This window comes from Pan troglodytes, chromosome 16 (genome assembly GCF_028858775.2).
Source record: "Pan troglodytes isolate AG18354 chromosome 16, NHGRI_mPanTro3-v2.0_pri, whole genome shotgun sequence".
Classification (NCBI taxonomy): Eukaryota; Metazoa; Chordata; class Mammalia; order Primates; family Hominidae; genus Pan; species Pan troglodytes.
In genome coordinates this window covers 56,045,035-56,065,842 of record NC_072414.2, presented here as the reverse complement: position 1 = coordinate 56,065,842, position 20,808 = coordinate 56,045,035, and the positions used below count along the sequence as shown (strand labels likewise).

At 44.4% G+C, this 20,808-nt stretch overlaps 1 long non-coding RNA gene across 2 annotated transcripts; it reads left to right on the top strand.

Annotated features, from left to right (window-relative positions):
- Window positions 1–28: 28 nt before the first annotated feature.
- On the top strand, window positions 29–20,066 carry LOC134808543 (uncharacterized). Of its 2 annotated transcripts, XR_010151733.1 has the most exons (8): window positions 29–201; window positions 463–567; window positions 2,066–2,127; window positions 8,126–8,267; window positions 9,185–9,343; window positions 10,323–10,584; window positions 13,747–13,838; window positions 17,903–20,066. It is a non-coding gene; the product is annotated as an uncharacterized LOC134808543 (long non-coding RNA). The 2 variants fall into 2 exon arrangements; XR_010151732.1 differs by lacking the exon at window positions 2,066–2,127.
- The last annotated feature ends 742 nt before the right edge of the window (window positions 20,067–20,808 follow it).

Genomic DNA, 20,808 nt, shown 5'->3' with positions numbered 1-20,808 from the left:
AGCTTTATTTTTGCTGATTATTTTGTAGAATCAGAGATCTGAGAACCAAAAGGAACCCTTAAGATTGGGCCTACCTTCCTTCCAAGGAGAGTCCTGGACCCTTTCATAGATAAGGAACAAATGTGGAGAAGGCTAGATGACATACACAATTTTGAAGATCAAGAAGTCCACCAAAGAAGTTTTGATTAAACCAACCTAAATGTATGGTCCGCACTTTATCTGTCCTTCATTTGGTTTGTTTTAGGGGTTAATGGTCATGTGAAGTATAGTAGCCTCCAACATGGCCCCCATGATCCTCACTTCCTGGTATTCATGCCCTTGTATAGTTAACTTCCATATTGAATTGGAGCTGATGGGTGTGGCTAATAAAGAATGGCAGAGTGACAATGGGTGACTTCTGAGGCTAGATCATAAAAGGTATTGCTGTTTTCACCTTAGGCTCTTGGATTGCTTATTCTATAGGAATCCAGCTGCTATGTCACGAGAACTCAAGCCACCCTGTGGAGAATTCCACAAGGAGTGCAGCTGAGGCCTCCCAACAACAACCAGCACCAATTTGCAAACCATGTGAGTGAACTCCTGATCCAGAACTGCCTAGCTCCCAAAGTCTGGACCCAGGCACTGTCTTGGGTGCCAAGGACACAAAGATACATCAGCCATTGTCTGTCCTCCTGGAGTTCATACTTATTAGCCTGGACCTTCAGCTTCTCTCTGCTCCAGGCAGTGAGTGATTCGGGCTCAGTTTTATCTAGTGCCTGAGCTCGTCCTGGCCAAGTAGAAACAGAAGCCGGGCAGCAGGTCCAAAGACAAAACCATGCCTTAGGGACTGTCTGGTGAGGACACTACTGACATGCAACTCCAAGTGGATCATTGCTACAGGAGTCACCTGAACTGCTGGCCCTGCTGCTCCTGGAAGCTAGATGTGACTTCTATTGTCTCCGCTACTGCCAGAGTGATTTCTCATTTTTGTGTGACTCACTCCAGCTTCCTAGTCCTAGCTGAGATCTCTAGTCGGCTGATCTCAAGTCACATGTCCATGTCCTGGCTGCCAAGAAGGCAGGAGAAAAGAAAATCTGACCTTTGGTGTGGGGAGGTGGACTCTGTCCCCCCAGCAAGACTCACATGGTGGGAATTCTATAGTAGAGTGAGAGGGGTCAAAAAACTAACATCTACTGCATTAATTATATTAGAAAATGAATTTAAACTTTATTAATCATAATGGTATCTACATAGAAGTGAAAAATAGAGGTACATATATAGTCAGAAGTAGTGTTATCTAGTCCATGTTTGGCAAGGGTTAGGAAACGTTTTTGGAAAAGGGCCACATAGGCAATATTTTAGGCTTTTCAAGCCATATGCTCTGTTGTAACTATTCAACTCTGCCCTTGTAGCACAAAAGCAGCTGATAGTCTGTAAACAAATAAGCATGATTGCACTCCAAGAAAACTTTATGGACACAAATTTGAATTTCATATAATTTTCATGTGTCATGAATTACTATTTTCCTTTTTAATTTTTTCAACCGTTTAAAAATATAAAAACCATCTTAGCTTGTGGGTTGTACAAAATTCCAGCATTGGGCTGGATTTGGCCTGTGTGCCATTAGCAAACTCCTGATTTACAAGAATGATTATCCTTTCTGAAAAGTCAGACCAATTGGAAAATCAGATAAAAGATGTGGAATGGGCCCTCTCCCTAGGGGGAAAAAGGCACTCACATGAAACTGCATGTGACTCCAGGACATTCACAGACTTGCTAAGGAGCCAGTGGACCCCGGGTTAATAACTCTGCTTTACAAGTAATGCTAGCTGAGCATTGGGCTTCCCCCTCCTTTAATAACCCCCCAGAGCCCTGAGGGTTCACAACTTTGGGAGTATAGGGGCAGAAGGTGTGATACCTTTCCTCACCCATCATAAAGGTCATGGCCAACACCCCCGTGACAAAAGACAGGGTAACAAGAGAAAAGCATAACAAATGTGGTCAATCCAAGTTTTATGTGACACAGCAGGCTTCAGATAGGAAGAATCCAAAGACCCAGGGAAAACTGTCTTATTTTTCTGCTTAGGTTTGATGAAGAGTGGACAATTGTGTAGAAATGTGATTGGACAAAAAGAGTGCGATCTAATGGTAATGGACTAAGTGGGGAATCCCAGCAAGGACTATCTCTTCAGATTCTTCATGGCCTTTCTGTGTAGCATTCCTTCCTCCTGGGTACGGGGCAGTCTTATGACCTACTGTTAGATAAGGCAGGTCAGAGAATTTCTTTATGGCCAGCTCATGCACAGAAAGGCGGGGGAAAGTTAGAGTAATATTTCTAGGTTTTGTGGTTTGCTTTTTGTTGTTGTTACTGTTTTTGTTTTTGAGATGGTCTTGCTCTGTTGCCCAGGCTGGAGTGCAGTGGCACAATCATGGCTCACTGCAGCCTCAACCTCTCAGGCTCAAGTGATCCTCCCACCCCAACTTCCCAAGTAGCTGGGACCACAGGTGCATACCACCATGCACAGCTAAATTTTTTTGGGTATTTTTTTGTAGAGATGGGACTTTGCCATGTTTCCCAGACTGGTATGGCTTGCTTTGAAAAGAGGTTCTGGTTTCTATTTCCTCCCTTGGGGAAGAGAGATTCTGTTTTCTATGACTCCCTTTGGAGGAGGAAGGGGCAGGAGACAGCAGGGCAGGATATGGTCAGAGAGAGTCTTTGCTTTTGAGGCTGCTTCTGAGGCTTTCTATTCTCCTTTAATTCACAGCACACCAAGGAGCCATATTTTGGGTTATTGCTTTCTGAGCCCCAGTAGGAGCCACTACCTTCTTGTTTTTGCTTTTGAGACAGGGTCGCTCTCTGTCGCCCCTGCTGGAGTGAAAAGGCACCATCAGGGCTCACTGCAGCCTCAAACTACTGGGCTCAAGCAATTGTCCCACCTCAGCCTCCCAAGAAGCTGGGACTACAGATGAGAGCTACCACGCTCAACTAATTATTTATCCACTGCTTTCTTAGACCGTTACAAATAAGAAGCTTATGGCCGGGGGTGGTGGCTTAGGTTGGGTGCAGCGGCTCACGCCTGTAATCCAAACACTCTGGGAGCCGAGGCGGGTGGATCACGAGGTCAGGAGTTCAAGACCAGCCTGGCCAAGATGGTGAAACCCCATCTCTACTAAAAATACAAAAATTAGCTGGACATGGTGTCACGTGCCTGTAATCCCAGCTACTCGGGAGGCTGAGGCAGAGAATTGCTTAAACCTGGGGGGCGGAGGTTGCAGTGAGCCAAGATTGCGCCACTGCACTCCAGCCTTGGCAACAGAGTGAGATGCTGTCTCAAAAAATAAAGAAAAAAATAAAAGAAAGGAAGAAAAAAAGGAAAAAAAAAAGCAGCTTTCCCAGCTCCACCATGAAGCAACTGCTACCAAAACTGCAGATGTGTCCAGCAGGACACAATTGACTGTAGTTAGTGGGGGCCAGTTTACTAGGAAGGGGTAGGATTGCTGTAAAAGTCTCATTGCACTCATATCCCAGGTGGTTTTCTGCATGTGTTAATACCATGGTAGAAAACAAGCCAGTGAACTGTCGGGGTTCAAACTCATTACTGATGCACCACTACTGTTAATACTCTTTTTTTTTTTTTTTTTTCTGGGACATGGTCTCACTCTGTCACTGGGGCTGGAGTGCAGTGACACGATCATGGCTCTATCTCCCAGTCTCAAGCTATCCACCCGCCCCAGCCTCCCGGGTAGCTGGGACTACAGATGCACGCCACCAAAGCTAGCTAATTTTTAAATTTCTTGTAGAGATGAGGTCTCACTATATTGCCTAGGGGGTCTCAAACTCCTGGGCTCAAGCGATCCTCCCACTTTGGTCTCCCAAAGTGCTGGGATTAAAGGCATGAGTCGCTGTGCTCAGCCACATTATTTCTGATATCTTTTTGTATATATGAAATACAAGTAAAGATTTTTCCAAAAAACTTCATTGGATTTAGCCTGAACTGGTGGTTGTCCATGACTCAGGTTAGACTGCCTATAGGGCATGAGCGAACCCAGTTCTGATATGGACTTATTTGGGGCAGATGTACTGGATGTGGAGAGGATGTTGCTGTATGGGCTGTCAGGTTCTCTCCAAGTGCTGTTAGCACCACGCAGACCCTGGATCCTCTTCACAAAGGATGTGGTCAAGAGCACAGACACTGGTGCCAAACTGCCATCTTGTTCTAATCCAATACTCAGTTACTTAGTAGCTGTGTGACTTTGGGCAAGTTACCTAGCTTCTCTGTATTTTAGTTCCCTCATTTGTAAAATGGGGATGATAAAATTACCTATTTCATGGGGCCCTTATGAGGACTAAAAAAGGGAATGCTTGTAAAGTGCTGAGCACAACGCCTGGAACCTAGTAAATGCTTTATTAGGGTTTGTTAAAAATAGAGAAGGCCAGGTGCAGTGACTTACGCCTGTAATCCCAACATTTGGGAGGCCAAGGTGGGCGGATGGCTAGAGCTCAAGAGTTTGAGACCAGCCTAGGCGACATAGCGGGACCCTGTCTGTACAAAAAATCAAAAAATTAGCAGGGCATGGTGGTGCACACCTGTAGTTCCAGCTACTTGGGGGGCTGAGATGGAAGGATCGCTTGAGGCCAGGATATTGAGGCTGCAGTGAACCCTGATTGCGCCACTGCACTCCCTCCTGGGTGGCAGAGCGAGACCCCCATCTTCCGGGGTAGGGGAGAATAGAGGAAAGGGCTGCTTAGTGCTAACTTGGAGAGTTTTTCCTCTGGGGTGGGTGCGATTATCTGGGAGAACACCAGATGGCAGCAAAGCATTATTTCTTAGTGACAGAGCATACCCACTTTGCATCAGCTGCCCTGAGTTTTCCCAAAGGCCCTGAGGGCACACTCACTCCCCCTCTAACCCGGCTGCACTAAGTGGTACCAGACCACCATGGACTTATTGCAGCCTGTGCCTTTGTTCTGACTGGAGTGATTATCACTGAAGACTTTTTTTTTTTTTTGAGAGGGAGTCTTGCTCTGTCACCCAGGCTGGAGTGCAGTGATGTGATCTCAGCTCACTGCAACCTTCACCTCCCAGGTTCAACTGATTCTCCTGCCTCAGCCTCCTGAGTAGCTGGGATCACAGGTTCATGCCACCACGTCCGGCTAATTTTTTGTATTTTTAGCAGAGACGGGGTTTCACTGTGTTAGGCAGGATGGCCTCCATCTCCTGACCTAGTGATCTGCCTGCCTCGGCCTCTCAAAGTGCTGGGATTACAGGTGTGAGCCTCGGCGCATGGCCCATCACTGAAGACTTTCTTAGATATGGAACCCTTTGCCAAAGATTATGAATGATTTTGAGGCTTTGATACATATTGTTGAATTGGCCTCTGGAGAAATTGTACCAATTGATACCCAACCAAGAGTGGGGTAGGTGTTCCTGTTCTACAGTAATATTGGGTATTATTATTTTAAAAAATATTTGCCCAAGGTGGAGGATTTTGAAAAGGTTTTTCATTAGCATCTATTTGTAAGGTTAAACATGTAGAATTTTTTTTTTTTTTAGATAAGAGTCTTTCTCTGTCATCCAGGCTGTAGTGCCGTGGTGCTTTCATACTCACTGCAGCCTCAAACTCCTAGGCTCAAGCAATCCTCCAGTCTTAGCCTCCCGAAGCGCTGGGATAACAGGTGTGAGCCACTGTGCCTGGCCTCTACTGGAATGTTCATGTTTTAAAAAGCTAATTATACAATACAAATATTAGCATTTTCTGTCACATATACTGCAAATATATTTCCTATTTTCTTGTTGTGTAAACATGTTTGACCCTATGTCATGAATCATATGATGATCACAGCATCATTTTTTATCATGAAAAATGTGCAACTTAATGACTAACAACATGTTAGTCATCTGCAGTTTTTTGTTTGTTTAAGATACCAGGATCTCGCTCTGTTGCCCAGGCTGGGGTGCAGTGGCAAGATAATAGCTCACTGCAGCCTCTAACTCTTGGGCTCAAGCAATCCTCCTGTCTCAGCCTCCTGAATAGCTGGGACTACAGGTGCAAGCCACCACACCCAGCTAATTTTTGTGTGTTTGTTTTTTGTAGAGATCAGGTCTTGCTATGTTGCCCAGGCTGGTCTTGAACTCCTGGGCTCAAGTGGTTCTCCCATTTCAGCCTCCCAAGTAGCTGAGATTTTTATATTTTTATTCATTTCTTTCTTTTTTTTTTTGAGACGGAGTCTTGCTCTGTCGCCCAGGCTGGAGTGCAGTGGTGCAATCTCCACTAACTGCAACATCCGCCTCCTGGGTTCAAGCGATTCTCCTGCTTCAGCCTCCCAAGTAGGTGGGATGACAGCTGCGTGCCACCATGCCTGGCTTTTATTTTTGAATGAGTAATACCACAGGTGGTTCAACATCAAAAAGCATTCAAAGGTATACAGTGAAAAGACTCCTTCCCGATTTAGTTCACATCCTTTTCCAGTAGGTTTCATGATTAATCGCTCTTGTAGCTTCAGAGTTTTTTATGCCTGTAAACAGCAGAACAAACACATATGCTCCTTTTTTGCTTACATTTTAGCATATGTTGTGCTAGAGTGCAGTGGCACAATCACCAGGCTCAAGCAATTCCCCCACCTCAGCCTCCCAAGTAGCTGGGACTACAGGCATGGGCCACCATGCCTGGCTAATTTTTAAATTTTTTGTAGAGGCAGGGTTTTGCTGTGTTGTCCAGACTCTTGAACTTCTGGCCTCAAGCAATCCTCCTGCCTTGGCCTCCCAAAGTGTTGGGATTACTGGTATGAGCTACCATGCCTATCCAGTTTGTCCTTTTTTACTTTTTCTCTTTTTTAATTGCCATAAATATATTTTTATGGGATTTAATTTGTCATTCCTTAATTTTATGTATCCTGGACTTTTTTGGTCATAATTAGAAAGGTCTTTCCCTCTCCTAGGGGAATATTTTTCCTATCCTTCCCTTTAATACTTTTATGATTTTATTTTTAAACATTTCAATCTTTGAGTCATTTGGAATTTACACTGGCATAAGTACTCAGTATAATTTACTAAATACTCAGTATAAACACTCAGTACAGACTACTGAGAATTTATACTGGTATAAATGCTGAACCAACTCAGTTTTGTATCCAGATGACTAGTTATTGTCTTGACATCCCTTATTGAATAGTTTATCTTATCCATGACCATTATTTTCAAACCCTACGTTATGAATCATATGATGATCACAGCATCATTTTTTATCATGAAAAATGTGCAACTTAATGACTAACAACATGTAAGGCATTAAATAATTGATACTACACTTATTTAATGGAATCTTGATGTTTTCAAAGACTCTTTAATTACATGGGAAATTCTCAAGACAAAATTAAGACAGAAAGGCAAGATACAAAATAATATATGCCAAGTGATCCCAATTGAAAACAAGAGTGTATTTATGTATAAAAATAGAAGAAATATCAACATTTTAAGAGTATTTTATTTCTGTCTTTTAAAAAGTTTATCTGCAATGAATGTTTCCTTTTGATAAGTTGATAACCCCTAATAAATATTATTTAAAACACCAAAAAAGACTCATGTACGCAGGGCACAGTGGCTCACGTCTGTAATCCCAGCACTTTGGGAGGGCAAGGTGGGAGGATCGATTAAGGCTAGGAGTTTGAGACCAGCCTGGGCAACATAGCAAGACCCTGTCTCTACAAAAATAAATTAAAATAGTTGAGCATAGTGGCATGTGCCTGCCATCCTAGGTACTAGGGAAGCTAAGGCAGAGGGTCACTTGAACTCAGGAGGTCGAGGCTGCAGTGTGCTGTGATTGCACCACTGTACTCCCACCTTGGTGACACAGCAAGACCTTGTCTTTAAAACAAAACCAAAACACCTCTTGTGGTATATGTGTCTTTTATAAAATCATTTTTAAAAATATATTTTTAAGGTGGGAAATACAATGTATTTTCTCTCTTGGGAAAGTTTCCCTTGACTTTATCCAAACTCTTGGGGGCTGGAGCTGTAGCCCACTGCTCACATTCTTGGCTATTTCTAATGTGTTTTCTATTTCATGTCTCCTCAGGTGTCTCCTACAGCTACTGGTGTGTTTTTTGCATATTGGCCTTCCAACATTTCTTGTTGAATTATTTCAGGCTCACCTTGGTCATAATGAGTGGATCTGGCTTTACCCAGGGCTTCAGCCTTTAGCATTTCACATGAGGAATATCCACTGAGCTGGGGGTCAAGAGGCCTGACCTTTAATCTTGGCTCTGCCCCAGGCAAGTGTGAACTTGGGTAAGTCACTCTTGCTCTGGTGGGCCTCCTTCTGTCTTCTATAAAGTTAATGTGTTAGGTGATCTCTAAAGTTCCTTCTGGTTTTGCATGTCTAACTATAGAAGCCACAGTGAATGTTGGCTTTCTAGGGGTTCTGAGGATCCTTTAGCATCATTAACAACAAACGAGATTAATACTGAGTTTGGTCTACAGTTGCTAATCCACTGATTCATGCAGAATTAAAAATGATCATGACCTTTTACCAAAACTTATTAGCTTAATAAATCTCTGTGTGTGTGAGTGTGTGTGTGTGTGTGTGTGTGTGTTTGCTTTTTTTTTTTTTCCTGCAACCTCCACCTCCTGGGTTCAAGCAATTCTCCTGCCTCAGACTCCCGAGTAGCTGGGATTACAGGTGCCCGCCACCATGCCCAGCTAATTTTTTGTGTTTTTAGTAGAGATGGGGTTTCACCATGTTGGCTAGCCTGGTCTCAAATTCCTGACCTCGTGATTCGCCTGCCTGGGCCTCCCAAAGTGCTGGAATTATAGGCATGAGCCACCGCTACCTACCTGCTTTTTGTTTTTTAAGGAGTGTTATGGTTCCTAGGCTTTTTTTTGTTGTTGTTCTGATTAAGCAAATTTAGCTAAACTGGGTCCTGTCAACTGAGTTTTCTTGTAGCTGGATGCCTCAGGCTGTCACAACTGTGGGTGTTTCTTGTTTTGGTTTTTGTTTTTTTTTTTTTTGGCTACATTAAGCTGAGTCTATTCAGATGAGACAGAATGTAAAGTGAGTATGTGTGCAAGATTGCCTTGCAAGGTGAAACTTACCAAGTTGCAGAGCCTTGTGAGACCTACATTTCTCCCACTGAAAAACGTGGCTACCATCAGGGACAGTGAGGGCTAATTTTGTGTTAATCTAATTCTCCAACTTCATTTTACAGGTAAGAACACTGAGGCCAGGAAATGTTGAGTGACGTGTCCATACTCACATAGCATGGAAGAATCAGAGGCCATGGGGTCAGGACCTATGGGCTTAGGATATACCGGAAGAGGCCTGATTTCCAGTCGAGCATTTGCCAAAAATCAGCAGCGTGATTTGGGCAAGTCATTTTCCCTATTGATTAAAGTGAATTAACAGAACACAATGCAAAATTTTCTAGGTTCCTTATCTATTTTGTGGATTGAAAATAGGGTCCAGGTAGATTGACAGACATAGAACTTCCTGGTGAAATAAATGGGACGTAGCTGGACACAATAATCAAGATATGATTTTACTCATTTTGCCATTTTCATCATTTTCTGAAGGATATTTACAGTTTAATGTGTCTTCACATTAGCAATGTTTGATGCTCTTGGCAATTATTTTCCTCTTAGCAAGATTTTGCAAAAGAATACATTACCCTTTACTAAGTGCTGTTGTTGAACAGAAATGAAGCCGAGGAAATCTGCATGAGCTCTAAGGACCTCAGCACTCACTAATAGGTCTAAAAACTTAATGAGCATTAATGGGCATTAAATGCAATGCTTATTCATTTTTTTTCTGGAATGAAGAGACCCCCATGGATATAAGCTTACCATCCTCAGAACAGCTTCTGTTGTAGATATTTTGTTTTATTAATTAACCTAGTTTTCTTTAATCATAGAAGTAATATAGAAATATAGCAAAACCAAAAAAGTTCAAAAAATATAAGATGAAAACTAGAAGTACCCCTTTTGGCTCAACCCAGTGATACTCACTACTGTGATCTGAATGTTTATGTACCCTCCAAATTCATATGTTGAAATCCTAACCCCCAAAGTGATGGTATTAGGAGGTGGGAACTTATTAATGAGTATTAGGAGGTGGGTGTTGATTAGGTCATGAGAGCAGAGCACACCCCCACTTCCCACCCCCTGCTTTCTTTTTTCTTTTTGAGACAGGGTCTCACTCTGCCTCCTAGGCCAGAGTGCAGTAGCGCAATCATAGCTCACTGAAACCACGCACTCCGGGGCTCAAGCAATCCTCCAGCCTCAGCCTCTCAAGCAGCTAGGACTATGGGTGCACACCACTATGCTCATCTAATTTTAATTTTTTGGTAGAGAGGGTCTCGCTATGTTGCCCAGGCTGGTCTCAAACTTCTGCCTCAAGCAATCCTCCAGTGTCCGGAATTGGTGGGTTCTTGGTCTCACTGACTTCAAGAATTAAGCCATGGACCCTCGCAGTGAGTGTTACAGTTCTTAAAAGCGGCGTGTCCAGAGTTTGTTCTTTCTGATGTTTGGATGTTCAGATGTGTTCGGAGTTTCTTCCTTCTGGCGGGTTCGTGGTCTCACTGGCTCAGGGGTGAAGCTGCAGACCTTCCTGGTAAGTGTTACACCTCATAAAGGCAGTGTGGACCCAAAAAGGGAGCAGCAGCAAGATTTATTGCAAAGAGCAAAACAACAAAGCTTCCAGTGTGGAACAGGACCCGAAGGGCTTGCCACTGCTGGCTGGGGCAGCCTGCTTTTATTCTCTTATCTGGCCCCACCCACATCCTGCTGATTGGTCCATTTTACAGAGAGCCGAGTGGTCTGTTTTGACGGGGTGCTGATTGGTGCGTTTACAATCCCTGAGCTAGACACAAAGGTTCTCCACCTCCCCACTAGATTAGCTAGATAGAGAGTGTAGACACAAAGGTTCTCCAAGTCCCCACCAGAGTAGCTAGATACAGAGTGTTGATTGGTGCATTCACAAACCCTGAGCTAGACACAGGGTGCTGATTGGTGTGTTTACAAACCTTGAGCTAGATACAGAGTGCCGATTGGTGTATTTACAATCCCTTCGCTAGACATAAAGGTTCTCCAAGTCTCCACCAGAGTAGCTAGATAGAGTGTCCATTGGTGCGTTTACAATCCCTTAGCTAGACATAAAGGTTCTCTAAGTCCCCACCAGACTCAGGAGCCCAGCTGGCTTCATCCAGTGGATCCCCCACCAGGGCCGCAGGTGGAGCTGCCTGCCAGTCACGCGCCCTGCGCCCGCACTCCTCAGCCCTTGGGTGGTTGATGGGACTGGGCCCTGTGGAGCAGGGGGTGGTGCTTGTCAGGGAGGCTCCCGCCGCACAGGAGCCCACCGAGGGAAGGGGGGAGGCTCAGGCATGGCGGGCTGCAGGTCCCGAGCCCTGCCCCGCGGGGAGGCAGCTAAGGCCCGGCGAGAAATCAAGCTCAGCGCTGGTGGACCGTCACTGCTGGGGGACCCAGCACACCCTCTGCAGCGGCTGGCCCGGGTGTTAAGCCCCTCATTGCCTGGGGCCAGCAGGGCCGGCCAGCGGCTCTCAGTGCGGGGCCCGCCGAGCCCACACCCACCCGGAACTCGTGCTGGCCCGCAAGTACGGCCCGCAAGTACCGCCCGCAGCCCCGGTTCCCACCCGCAGCCCCGGTTCCCACCCGGGCCTCTCCCTCCACACCTCCTCGCAAGCTAAGGGAGCCGGCTCTGGCCTCAGCCAGCCCAGGAAGGGGCTCCCACAGTGCAGCAGCGGGCTGAAGGGCTCCTCAAGTGCCGCCAAAGTGGGAACCCGGGCAGAGGAGGTGCCGAGAGCGAGCGAGGGCTGTGAGGGCTGCTAGCACGCTGTCACCTCTCACTCCCACCTCAGCCTCCCAAAGCGCTGGGATGACAGACATGAGCCACTGTGCCTGTCCCAGAGCCCTTTTAAAAGATTAGTGCCCTTATAAAAGAGGCCGGGGACAGCTGCCTTGCCCCTACCATCATGTGAAGACACAATGAGAAGGCTCCATCTATGAGCCAGAGAGTTGGCCCTCACCAGACCAATTTGCCAGTGCCTTGAACTTGGACTTCCCAGCCTCCAGAACTGTAAGAAATACATTTCTGTTGTTTATAAACTACTCAGTTTATGGTATTTTGTTATAGCAGTCCAAATAGACTAAGACATCCCTAGAGACAACCACTTTCAAAAATTTTTAGTTTTGCTGTTTCTGCTACTTAGTAAAATTTTTTTTTTTTTTTTTTTTTTTTTGGCAATGCAGTCTTGCTCTGTGGCCCAGGCTGGAGTGCAGTGGTGCAATCTTGGCTCACTGCAGCCTCTACCTCCCGGGTTCCAGCGATTCTCCTGCCTCATCCTCCTGGGTAGCTGGGATTATAGGTACATGCCACCACTCCTGGCTAATTTTTGTATTTTTAGTAGAGATAGGGTTTCACCATGTTGGCCAGGCTGGTCTTGAACTCCTGACCTCAGGTGATCTGCCTGCCTTCACCTCCCAGAGTGCTGGGAGTACAGGTGTGAGCCACCATGCCCAGCCTACTGTAGTAAATTTTATGTTATATTTTCCCCCACTTTTTTTTTTTAATTTTTAGTAGCGATGAGATCTCACTATGTTGCCCGGGCTGATCTCAAACTCCTGGCTTCAAGCAGTCCTCCTCCCTCAGCCTCCCAAAGTGCTGGGATTACAGACATGAGCCACCACACCTGGCCTTTTCTTTTGTTTAGAGAAAAAGCATATAAATTTTATTAACATGTACATGGGGGTGACCACAGAGTGATTACCCCTATGTTCCCCAACTTTTGATTTAAAAAAATTTCAAACTGGCCAGGCATGGTAGCTCACGCCTGTAATCTCAGCACTTTGGGAGGCTGAGGAGGGTGGATCATGAGGTCAGGAGTTCAAGAACAGCCTGGCCAAGATGGTGAAACTCCATCTCTACTAAAAATACAAAAATTAGCCAGGCGTGGTGGCAGGCGCCTGTAATCCCAGCTACTCAGGAGGCTGAGGCAGAGAATTGCTTGAACCCAGCAGGCAGAGGTTGCAGTGAGCCAAGATTGCACCATTGCACTCCAGCCTGGGTGACAGAGCGGGACTCTGTCTCAACAACAACAACCACCACAACAACAAAAATTCAAACTTACAGGGAAGTTGCAAAAATTTACCTAGATTCACTTATCAACTGTTAACCATTTGCCATATTTGGCTTTCTCTCACTGTACATATATACAAATTTTCTTTTTTGCTGAATCATTTGAGGAACAGATGTAGACATAGAGCCATTTTTCCTCAGATATGCATGCTCCAAGAATTAAGGATATTTGGCTAGGAGTGGTGGCTCATGCCTGTAAGCCCAGCACTTTGGGAGGCCAAGGCAGGTGGATTGCTTGAGGCCAGGAGTTTGAGACCAGCCTGGCCAATATGGCGAAACCCCATCTCTACTAAAAATAAAAACATTAGCCAGGCATGGTGGAAGGTGCCTGTAATCCCAGTCACTAGGAAGGCTGAGGCACGAGAATCGCTTGAACCTTGGAGGTGGAGGTTGTAGTGAGCCGAGATCATGCCACTGTATTCCAGCCTGGGTGACAGAGTGAGACTCTGTCTCAAAAAAAAAAGAATTAAGGACATTCTCCCCTATAACCACAATATACTTCTCCCACTTAGAAAATGTTATCACCGACATGATTATCTAATAAAATGTCCATATTCAGATTTCCATAATTGTCCAATAATGTCTCTTTCAACATTATTGAAATAATTTGTTTCAATCCAGGATCCAATCACTCATCACAAGTGACACTGAATTTGTTATGCCTCTTCAGCCATATTTTTCTTTCATGACACGGATATTTTTGAAGGATACAGGTCAGTTGTTTTTTAGAATATCCCTCAATCTGGACTTGTCTGATTGTGTCCTTGTGATTAGATTCAGAGTCTACATTTTTGGCAGAACTACGGAGATCATGTGATATCTTGGTCCTGCACACCGGTAGACACATGGTGTCAGTTTGTCTTATTATAATTGATGCTAAGTTAATTTGGTCATTTCCTTAAGGATGTATATGTCAGATTCCTCCCAAATTACTCACAAATGAGTAATTTGTGAGGTGATACCTAGAGACCAGATGAGTACCCTGTTCCCCAACAATCGTTCACTCAGTGTTTTTGTTGTTTTGTTGTTTATTGAGACAGAGTCTTACTCTGTCACCCAGGCTGGAGTGCAGTGGTGTGATCTTGGCTCACTGCAACCTCTACCTCTTGGGTTCAAGCGATTCTCCTGCCTCAGCCTCCCAAGTAGCTGGGATTACAGGCACCTGCCACCACGCCTGGCTAAATTTTTATATTTTTAGTAGAGACAGGGTTTCACCATGTTGACCAGGCTGGTCTTGAACTCCTGACCTCAGGTAATCCACCCACCTCGGCTCTCAAAGTGCTGGGATTACTGGCACGAGCCACCGTGCCTGGCCTCAGTGGTTTTATTATCCAGTGATGCTCCTTGCCTGAATCACTTATTACTATGTGCTGCTTAAGTGGTGATTTTTAAAATTCCATTACTTCTTCTATACTTATTGGTTGGCATGTTTCTTGAAAATATCATTTTCCTTTCCTTCCCTCTCCTTTAAAAAATTTAAACATTTTTTATTTTAGTATTTATTTTTATTTTTTATAGAGACAGCGTCTTGCTTTGTCACCCAGGTTGGCGTGCAGTGGTGTGATCATAGCTCATTGCAATCTTGAAATTGTGGGCTCAAGTGATCCTCCTGACTCAATCTCCCACGTAGCTGAGACTACAAGCATGCACTACCATTCCCAACTAAGTTTTTCTATTTTTTAGAGACAGAGTCTTGCTATGTTGCCCAGGCAAGGCTCAAACTGCTGGCCTCAAGCAATTCTCCTGCCTTGGCCTCCCAAAGTGCTGGCATTACAGATGTAAGCCACTGCATTTGGCCAAACATTTTTATTTTTAAATAGATTGGAACACATAGATTCTTTTTTTTTTTTTTTTTTTTTTGAGAGATGGAGTGTCACTCTTGTTGCCCAGGCTGGAGTGCAACGGTGCAATTTCAGCTCACTGCAACCTCCGCCTCCCAGGTTCAAGCAATTCTCCTGCCTCAGCCTCCTGAGTAGCTGGGATTACAGGTGTCCAGTACCATGCCTGGCTAATTTTTTGTATTTTTAGTAGAGATGGGGTTTCACCAGGTTGGCCAGATTGGTCTTGAACTCCTGACTTCAGGTAATTCACCCACCTCAGACTCCCAAAGTGCTGGAATTACAGGCATGAGCCACCACGCCCGGCTGGAAGACATAGATTCTTTTAAAATTATCTGATGTGTTCTAATCTGGTCCTGTCATTATTTATTTCAATACTGAAATAATTCCTAATCTGGCCAGTGAGAGCCCTCTCAAGTTGGCTTCCTTGTCCTCTTGGCATGTTACTGTCATTTTTGAGCACTTTCTTACTTTGTGGCACAAGATGCTCTAGGTTACTTTGTACTCTTCCTGCTCCAGCCCTGGTATCAGCCATTTCCCTTAGGAAACTTCCGTTATAATTTAGATTTATTTATTTATTTTTGAGAAGGAGTCTCACTCTGTCGCCCAGGCTGGAGTGCAGTGGTGTGATCTCGGCTCACTCTGACCTCCACCTCCTGGGCTGAAGTTATCCTCCCAGCTCAGCCTCCCGAGTAGCTGGAGCTACAGGCACACCACCACACCCGGCTACCATTAATAATTTAAAATAACATAAGCTGGAGCAAATTCCCTTCCTTCTATTGCTTTTTCCCTTTCCACTTCCCAAATTTGCTATACAATTTTTTCATTGTCAAGATTAATAACATGACGTTTTGATGTGTGCCTATAAACTAGTCAATCCTTTATGCTCATAGGTTGATTCTAAAATATTAAAAACCAATAAATGACTCATTTTATGATTTTATATATACAGTATAATATTCCCTCTAGAACCAAATACACGTTGGGTCTCAAATTTTTGTAGATATGCATCTCCTTCAGGGCCTGTTGAAGATTCACATTTCTCAGCCCCAGAAGTTCTGAATCAATTTTAAGGGGCCCAGTGATTCTAGTACATTCTGAAGAGATGTTATTGGGTATATAAAGAAAGAAGGAAATGTAATTTCATGCTATTAAACTTTGGCAACTTGTCTAAGAGTCCTCCAAATGTCAGCCCCTGTTTTCTTTCCAGCTGTATTTTCTTGAGTCTTATTTGGCCCAAACTATTTCTTATATCCCATATCACCCTCTTTCTGTGATTCTTCTTTTTTTCTGAATATACGTTCCTTCTTTCTTGGATTCTTTAAACTTCTTTTTACACTTTCTAGAGTAATTTTTTTATATCTGTTTTGTATGTTAAAATTTCTGAGCCATTTTATAAAAATTGCTTCATTTTGCTGTCATACTTAGAAGACAGTTTGGCTTGACTAAAGTCTGTTGTTCTGATATGTATTCTTGAGGCAAGATGCCTTTCCCTGTTTTTCATTTTTATTTTTATTTATTTTCACTAGAGATGAGGTCTCACTATGTTGCCAAGGCTGGTCTTGAACTCCTGGGATCAAGCGACTTCTCCCCTCTTAATTCTTGTTTTTTTCTACATTCTTGGAATTCTGAAATTTCAACATGATGTGCCTTGGTATAGACATTTTTTAACCCTTCTAAACCCTACTTGGCACTTGGTCCTTTAATCTGAAGATTTTTATTTTTATTTTTTTATTTTTTTAGCTAAAGACAATTTTCTCTTGGTATATTTTTTGCTATTTCTTTCAATATTCTCTCTTCTGTCCTAGTATTCATTTTAAACAAATACTGGACTTCCTATATATATTCTCCATGCTTTAAAATTTTTCTCAGTATTTTTCATCTTTTTGTTATGTTCTGGTAGACTTCTTTTCTTTAATTTTTGATTTTTAAAAATTAATTAATTATTTAATTATTTTGAGATAGGGTCTTGCTCTGTTGCCCAGGCTGGAGTGCAGTAGCGCAATCATGCCTCACTGCAGTTTTGACCTCCCAGGCTCAAGCAATCCTCCTGCCTCAACTTCCTGAGTAGCTGGGACTACAGGCATATGCCACCTTGCCCAACTAATTTGTTTTTTAAATCTTTATGAAAGACAGGGTCTCAATTTGTTTCCTAGGCTGGTCTTGCACTCTTAGGCTCAAGCAATGCTCCCACCTTAGATTCCCAAAGTGCTGGGATTACAGGCATGAGCCATTGCACCTGGCCTGAGACTTCTTTATTTTCCAGTTTACAAACTGCGTAAGTGGGTTGGGAATGGATTGGGCATGTTAGACTAGCTTTCTTGTTGGGGACTGGGTGGGGAGCATACAGGTTGGGGACAAACTGCCAAAAAAGTAGAGCTTTACTCTGAGTAAAGTGCCCTCTGGTGTATCTCCCTTCTAGATGAAGCTGTCTTTGTTTTTTCCCCCTCTGTCCCTCATGGAGGACCAGAGTTACCTCTGTTTTGCTTTTCCCTGTGGCTCTTACAGCCGCCCTATTTGTTTCCCTAGTCAAGTTGTTCTCCTCTTCATGGAGTTATTCTCATTCAGCTTTTCCCCAAATCCAAAGCTGTATCCTCTAGCCACTGTTAGGTGGAAACAAGGGAGAGGAGCCTACTGACCCTGCTGTGCCTAGTATGGCAATTCATGCACTATTCTGATGGTCACCACCCAGTCCTGGACTTCTGCTCTTCCTAATGTTTAATGCAGAGTTTGGAGCTTCAGCGTATGCTGTCATTGGGGCTCTAAGTCAGACTGCCTGGGTTTAAATCCTGTCTCTGTTATATGTTAACTACCTGAGTCTCACTAGATTTCATCTATAAAGTGGGGATTATAATGCAGTGATTTGTGTACAGTAAATGCTGAATTATTATTAGTGACTATGAAGATTATTAACTCTGCTATCTTTTTTTTTTTTTGAGATGGAGTCTTGCTCTATTGCCCAGGATGAAGTCCAGTAGCACAATTTTGGCTCACTGCAACCTCCGCCTCCCAGGTTCAAGTGATTCTCCTGCCTCAGCCTCCAGAGTAGCTGGGATTACAGGCATGCACCACCATGCTTGGCTAATTTTTTTTGTATTTTTAGTAGAGACTGGGTTTTTCCATGTTGGCCAGGCTGGTCTCGAACTCCTGACCTCAGGTGATCTGCCTGCCTCTACCTCCCAAAGGGCTGGGATTACAGGTGTGAGCCACTGCGCCCGGCTCAACTCTGATATCTTGAGTTGTGATTTTTATCTGCTTTTAAAAAAATCAATCTGATCCTACCCATTTTTTATCTTTTTCTTTTATTTTTTATCCAAGTAATATATTTATATTGTTTTAAAGAGCAAAAACTTTATAAGTCTTGTAACTAAGAACCATTATTCCCTGCCCATCTTGTTCCACACTTGAGCCCCAAGACCACCAGTTTCAACACTGAAAACTCTTTCTTTTATTTCCAAGAAACATTATTATAAAACTGCTTCATGACTTTTCAATTTCATGTAGCTATTGACTTCCCATTATGAAAGACGAGGACTTAATTATTTTTTTTTGAGACAGACTCTCACTCTGTCACCCAAGCTGGAGTGTGGTGGCATGATCTCGGCTCACTGCAGACTCTGTCTCCGCCTCCTGGGTTCAAACGATTCTTCTGCCTCAGCCTTCTGAGTAGCTGGGACTACACGCGCACCATGCCCGGCTAACTTTTGTATTTTTAGTAGAGATGGGGTTTCACCATATTGGCCAGGCTGATCTCGAGCTCCTGACCTCGTGATCTGCCCACCTTGGCCTCCCAAAGTGCTGGGATTACAAGGCGTGAGCCACCGCGCCTGGCCACTTAATTCTTATACTTTTCCCCAACCCCATCCTTCTCTCTATTGAGACAAGACAAAAATCTATTGTTCACATGATGATGACATGTAAATATTATTCACTGCTCAAAGCTGAGCCATAGTGTATTATGATGACATTTCCTTACTTATACACCTTTTTGTTTTTTTCTAGAAATAATAATCACTTTATTTATTCATTTAATTTTTCTATGTACTTACAATAAATTCATCCCCAAACTTTCCTCTCAAAGAGTGCCACTCAGTAGGTGAAAACAGATTGCTTGATGTATGAGGTTCACTTTTTTCTTGGAGACATTGCCCCTGGAGCCTGCTGTGCCCCTGGGCTGTCGGGTCTGATTGCTCTCTAGGCCTGCTGTGCACCAGGCTTCCCTTCCCCGGGAGTCTGGGAATTCTGTCCACCTTTCTCCTGTGTTGGAAGCTCTATGATGAGGTGGATTACTCTGGGTGTGAAAGAAGATGTATGGCTCCCGGCCCTTCAGCATTGAGCACATTCTTGTGTCTCCCAGTATCATTCAGGTTCTTGCCAACTCAGCACAAAAGGTGTGCTGGAGGGTGAGAGGGACACAGCATCAATGAAGCTGGAGCAGCAGGAACCAAAGGGGCTCCAGAGGCTGGAAAAATCATCTGTCCAGGAGGCCTCGCCTGCTGCTGACCCCACTGTGAACATCTTGGCATTACTTATTTGGGATTCAAAGTGCTGGGCAGAAATATCTGATTGGCCATGCCTAAGTCTTATGGACACGAGGAAGGAAGATTTCCTCCCTTCAACTCTTTTTTTTAGAGACAGGGTGTTGCCGCTGTGTCACCCAGGCTGGAGTGCAGTGGAGCAATCTTAGCTCACTGCAGCCTCGACCTCCCAGGTTTAAGCGATCGCGCTGCCTCAGCATGCCACCAGGCCTGGATAATTTTTGTATTTTCTTTTATAGAGACGGGGTTTTGCTCTGTTGCCCAGACTGGTCTTGACATCCTACGTGCAAGCAGTCTGCCTGTCTTGGCCTCCCAAAGTGCCTCCATGCCTGGCCTCCCTTCAACTTTGGTGGTGAGGGATGGTGCATTATATCCACTTACACAGCCACCATAGTTATTTCCATAGATAGGAAGCAGGGATTGGAAATTGGGCAGCAAAACTAAATGTAAATATCCATCATGCTCTTTGATTGAATCTGTTTCCCCATCTATATAATTTTAAAAAATTCATATTGGTCTCAAAAATGCATTCAGCTTGAGGATTAAATGAGATAATTAGAAAACAGCACAGTGCCTTGGCTCATGATAAATTCTCTACAAATTTTGATTTGATCTGGGTGGAAGGATGAAAATATTTTATGTAGTTGGAGTGATGGAAACCAAGGCTAAGAGGCCAAAAAAATCTCATGAAAGAGAAGGGCTGAGGGAGCCTGGAGTCCTTTATCTTGGAGAACAGATCTGGAGGGGGCAGAGCAGGGCCTAGTCCTGTTTGGGGCAGAGGCCACTGTAGATGGTTGAACTTAGCCTCCTGTGTCTTTGTTTTCCTGGATGCAGCTGTTCATAACTGGGTCAGGACCTGGGCTCAGCTGAAATGGAGTCACCATGCAGGTCAGGGAGGGCAGAGCAGGGCCCCAGGCAGAGCAGGGCCCCAAGTGGGAGGACCAGCCCACACAGAGGTCAGAGCTCAGGCGGGGGTGTGGAAGGAGCTGCTGTCCTACCCATCCTTCCTGCATGGATCCACCAAAGGTCCCTGATGACTCCGACTACATCCCTGGCACAGAGTGGGGAGGGTGATAGGGGTCACTCAGGGGACCCATTAGCAAACACAGAAAGGTGAAATCATATCTTCAGCTCAGCAGATATGGCTGTGAATTCTTAACTAATGAGATCTAGGAAGAGGTCCTTTCCTCTGAGGAGTCTCCCTGCCCCCTGCCCACCCTCCAGGCACTCAGGGTCCACCCCTTCCATGTCTGGGCTCCTTCTGGGATCTGCCTAGCCCCTGATCTGGCCTCAGAACACAGGATTCC